We start from the raw sequence: 6,133 nt of genomic DNA, 5'->3' as shown, positions 1-6,133 counted from the left end.
CAATAGTTTAGTTCATCATTTGCTGGAAATTGTTCCGTGTAACGTTAAATATTCATTGTATCATTTTTGGGATAATTACATGCAGATCACCTGAAACATTGATATTTACAAATTAACCACCCAGTTGATTTTTTTGAACTGTGGAACCGATGCATTTACTTGTTTCACGGTCAAACTATTGAGGATTTGATAAAAATGAAAAACATGACTTGAGTTTTTGCCATGAATTTTGATATTTGAGTGAGAATTTGAGAAGTGGATGAATGAGGGGGTTGATTTGTAAATAGCATGTTTCAGGTGGACTTGTATGTAACTGCACCATTATTTTATTGTCTCTGTAACTTTACCTCTGATGTTTGTATGCGTTGATTGTTATTTTACTTTGATATTCATTTTGTTTGATTATTTTTCTTAAAAAGTGCGTCTTTGGAGAATGGAGCTCCTGTTGATTCAGAGCATTGGAAGAGCGAACTTGTTCTTGTAAGTGTCTATTAATTGCCACGAATCTCTTCTCTACATTGTTGGAATTTTTGAAGATTTGCACATACCACTCAATGTCTATGTATATTTCATCTGCAACACCTATACTTCAATTTTTACATGCACACCACGTTACCTCTGCATGAAAGTGTATATTTCATTTTCTTTTAAAGTTAAAATGGTGATAATTTTAATGTGATGTGAAAGATTAGGGTGGTATGAATGTACAAAGTAAAATTCAGGTGTTAGATATGTAAATACAAAGGAGTTGGGTGGTATGAATGTTAATGCCCCTGGAGATTTTCTTGAATATCATTCAAATAGAATAGCTGCAATGATTTTCATTTAAATGAACTTCTTTTTAAAAAATCTACCTACAGAAAATCTACTCCCTAGAAATTGATTTTGCTAAATCTCATAGAAGAAACCAGCTAGGAAATGATAGCCAATATCAATTATAACTACCTAAATTTCTTTTCTAGAAATTTTATCGGAGTGCTATTATTGGTATATGATTATGAGTTTAGTAATACATTATTAAATGTTTTTATTTGTGTAATATTTTACTATATTAGCTTTTATAAAAATCGCACTGGATAAGCCGGTTAGTTCTGTTCATTATGAGAAATATTTGCGTACGTAATATGTATGCAGAGCTGCGTACGTTGGTAGGTTGGAGGGTATTGAGGGTTATATTCGTGTTATATCCTCTGTAACTTTCTTGTAATCTACATGTAACTAGTAAGTTTCGAGCTTCTATTTTTATATATTTGTAGGTTATAGGGAGTTTATAGGGGGTATAACGTGGATATAACCGCTCAATACCCTCCCTGTAATCTACCAACGTACGCAGTTCTGCGTACATAAGACGTACGCAAATATTTCTCATTCATCATTGATAACAAAGTGAATCTATGTTCTTATTTCATGACTATATAAACTTTGCGTTATAAAAGGAAAAATTATTTGTTGACACCTCAAGTAGCACAAAATTATTTCCTTGCTTCCATATTTTTGGGTTTTACATTTTTTTTTTTAAATTATTCTCTAAATTCGTCTATTAAAATTAAAAATAGTCTATCTAATCTTTCGTAGACTCATGGTATCGGAATTTATAAGGTAATATGAAATGTCAATTGTGGCTGCCTTTGTCAAACCACTACTATTACTTGACCTGGTCAACTTCAACTAGTTGAGCTGCACTTCTCATTATTGATGATCTTGAACAGACTATTGTCTTTATAATCATACAAATCGTTTAGAATGTATGTAAATATATATTAGATAAATTGAAGTGTTTTAAAATCGTAGAATGTGGGATTATAAATTGTCCATAATAATGGGCTTTATCATAGTGGTCAAGCGGGCATATCATATCAGACATCTAAATGTAGCACAAGTCACACAAAATAGTGGATTACAAATCATACAGAATCCAATATCAACTAAATGTAGCACATATGTTGAATATCAGTCAATCATAACACCATTAATATTATGCTTGATGCATCATCAATAAATTTTTATCATTTGACGTGAATCTTCAAGACATTTTTGAGAAGAAATTTTTATGATTCAAATTCCAGCTTATCCAAGTCCCAAATTTTAGCAAGTTTGTAGTTAAACTTTGATCGTTTCAACAAAACAAAACTAAAAATATAAAAGTTGTGTCAATTTAAGTCCAGTTGAGCCCAGATCAAGCTTTAAAAGCACATTTGGAGGTTTTGAATTGTCAATTGAATGGTCAATCGAATTCCAAATTTAACATATTTATATTTAAATTGAGTGTATCATGGAGATGCATCCAACAAGCCTAAGTTTACTTAATTTTAAGGTCCTTAAGGACCTCAAATCATTAAAAAGTCTCATATAGTCTATAGGGATCAATATGAGTTGTCCAAACAGATGGTTGTGGAAGTTATTCACTGAATAACTAAAATGTCTTTCTCCTAAAGCCTATAAATAAACCCCATCTCTTCATTTGAGGGGGGAGGGAGGAGGGATTGGAATTACAGAGTCTGGTCTAGTCTGAAGACCCGACAATAACTTATAGTTTCTATAACTGTTGACCACCATCGACCACTGTTAACAGTCTCTGCTCATCGTCGTCAGTGACCCCTACTTGCTAACATTGTATTTCAAATACGATAGTAATGCACAACACTGTAATGAAAACCCATCAATCACTTTTGAACTTCATTGCTACAAACCATCGTTGACCACCGTCGGCAGTCATCACTTGCCACTATCAACCACTAATCACTTGGAGACCACTGTTTATGACTATTGTAGCCTGAATATGAAGGTTTTTCCTAACACATGTATTTTTCCTTGTGTTGTATACTGACAAGTGACATCTTTATTGTAAAATAGTAACTCCAGAGAAGGGTTGCAACCACCAATCGGTGTAACATCCTACGAGTAATGTGTCCAACTATGACTTATATGACCAACTGCTACGATAACTTTCAACTACATACTCTGTGTTCAATTAACACTATTGCAATCACCAACTATGAGGCCAAATGCTACTATAGCTTCTAACTATTGCCTATGTGACAAACTAACTCTATTGTAACCATCAACTATAATATATGTGGTATATCTGACCAATTGGCGATATTACAGTCTCCAGCTACAGTTAATATGACTAACTATTACTGTTACAACCTCAAACTATAGCCTATGTGACAAACTGATGATATTGTACATTCCAACCATGACCTTTTTGGCCAAATACTGCTTGTGCAACAACTAACGTAAACCTTTATAACTAACTACTACTATTACTACTTCAAACTATAACCTTAATTGTCAACTGATGCATTTGCAACCTTCGACTATAGCCTATTAGACCAACCACAATCATTTTTGAACCAACTAAGGCTTTTGTGGCTAGCTATTACTATTACAATAAAGAACTATATTTTTTATAGCTCGATTATGACTATTATGGCTAAACCACTATTGTACATCTGTGATTACAACCTTTTTAATTCTATCTTCTCTTATTCATGAGAAGATTGAATCTATGGTGAATTATTTTAATTGGGCTAGGCCATGTAATTTTTTCCCCTTCTAAGGTTTTTCCACATAAGAAATTATGTGTCTCCTTCTGTTACTTCTATATTATATGTGTGTTAGATCTTTGTGCAAAGCTAAGGTGTTAAATTATAACTCTACCATCGTGAATTATTGGCACACACCAGTTTGGCTCCTATTGTGGGAAATAAATTCATATCTATAGAAGTCTACACTTGTTCAATAACTAATGGGTTAAATACACGAGCTTCTCGCTCTAATACTCGTCATTCCAGAGTACGGTCTCAAAGTTCAGGATGCCAAGTCTTTGCTTCATTTCTCAATGATGTACATCACCCAACTAGCGCAGGAACCTCTTTTGCACCCCTTGAAGATCACGTGCAAACATTGGAGGAGTCTCGAAATAAGATCCTATGAATTTTATATGAGGCTCAACGACCAATAGTTGTGCATAGTAAAGGGGCAAAAGTATCTCAAAATTCATCGATTAAAGGTACACAATTGGCACTTTATCTACAAAAGGAAGGTTGACCTCTTGGACACTTCTTACTTTACACATCCACCCATTTTGCCAAGTCAAGTAGAAAATCTCCAACATGTGCGGAGAACTTAGCCCTACCTCACATATTTCGTTAGATGTTACGACGTCTATTGCAATAAGAATTTCTTCAACTAAATAGAAGTCATTTATCTACTCGACATGGTTTTTAAGAGTCATTTATCTACATTCAAAAAGTTTTTGACACATTAGTTTATCAAGTTTTTTTTTTGTTGCTCTTAAAGGCCAAACACATACTTGTTTTTATTCACATATAGAAGGATTCATTCATACATTTATGAACTTTCCAATATGTTTGATTTATCACAAATTGAAGGATCAAAGGCTACTCTCATCTTTTCGGGATTCATCAAGGTGAGGGAGATTCATTGAACGATTACTTCTGAAGCATTCTTCAATGAGAGGGGCAACCTTCACTACAATCTTGAAAGGTCATTCATGTCAACGTTTTAAACACAATTATAGTTGGTATGTTCCTGCATTTTATTTAGACATTAAGTATATGAGAACTAATTTCAGACTGGAGGGCAACCTTCACCACCACCTAAAAAGATCATTTACATCAATGTTCAGGGCATGTTTGTAGTTATTTAGTATTCAGATATCAATTCTATGAGAATCAATTCTAAGCCAGGGGCAACCTTCACTACAACTTCAAGTGAACAATCATGCCAACTTCTAAAACATGACCACAAGATGTCCAACTTCAAAGCACTCTCTCAACACCCCTTCATCATACTAACGTTTCTTCTCAACTTGATTGAGAAGCTAACCTTCTCAATATTGGATTCGTGGGTTGTTTTATACAAATGATTAGGCTCATGTAGACAATACCCCTATCGAGGGTAAAAAATTCAAAATCAATAACAAAAAATTTCTAAACAGCATTCCTTAATGTGGCTGCAACTATATTTCCAAGACAAAGTACAATCCATCTCAATCAACACTTCATACTCAGGAAACACAAAATATTTTTGGCACCTCATTCTGACATATTGACTTGATTCGATCTCTTCCATAATAGGCTACGATTATAGACCAATTGCCACTCTCTAACTAAACTACCTAGGATTTATCAAAAATCTTTGGTGGATTGTAATTGATTTCTTCCATAATAGATTATTGTCATCGAGCAATTGCTTTGCTCTGATTAAATAGCCTAAGTTAAATAAAAGTTTTTGGTGAATTTCATTAAACCTCTTCCAAAATAGACTATAGTCATCGAGCAATTGCTATGCTCCGATTAAACAACTTAGGATAGATCAAATTCTTTTTGTGAATTTCATTTGACATCTTTCAATACAAGTTATAGTCATCAAGTAGAATCTCTTTTTAATAACTTATGATAGGTCTAACATCCCAGAAAGATTATTCATGGCTTCTTATATGCAAATGATCTCAAATCGATCAAACACCTTTGATGGATTATTCATATAAATAACATCAAATTGGTCGAACATCCCTTGGGGATTCTTCATAAAAATGACCTCAAATTGGTCAAATATCAAACATCCTTGTTGGATTATTCATACAAATGACCTCAGTTTGGTCAAACATTCTTAGAGAATTATTTATATATTCTTTTTATAAATGATCTTAGATCAGTCAAACATCTTTGGTGTATTGTTCATGACTTCTTATATACAAATGACTCCAAATATGTCTAACATTTTTGGTGGATCATTCATGGCTTCTTATAAATAAATGGTCTTAAAATTGTTCTAACATCCTTGGTGAATCATTCATGGCTACTTATATTAAAATGACCTTAAATTGATCTAAAAATCTTGGTTGATCACTCATGGCTTCTTATATACAAATGATCTCAAATCGACCAAACATCTTTAGTAGATTATTCATACAAATTACTTCAAATCGGTCAAACATCCTTGGTGGATTATTCATATAATTAATCTCAAATCAGTCAAATAGCATTCATAGATTATTCTTTTAAATATCCTCAAATAGGTCAAACGTCATTGGCTCATTATTCTAACAAATGACCTCAAATCAGTTGAATAACCTTGGTGTATTATTCATGCCTTCTATTTT

This window comes from Phalaenopsis equestris, unplaced genomic scaffold (assembly GCF_001263595.1).
Source record: "Phalaenopsis equestris unplaced genomic scaffold, ASM126359v1 Scaffold000024, whole genome shotgun sequence".
Lineage (NCBI taxonomy): Eukaryota > Viridiplantae > Streptophyta > Magnoliopsida > Asparagales > Orchidaceae > Phalaenopsis > Phalaenopsis equestris.
This window is presented reverse-complemented; position numbering follows the sequence as displayed.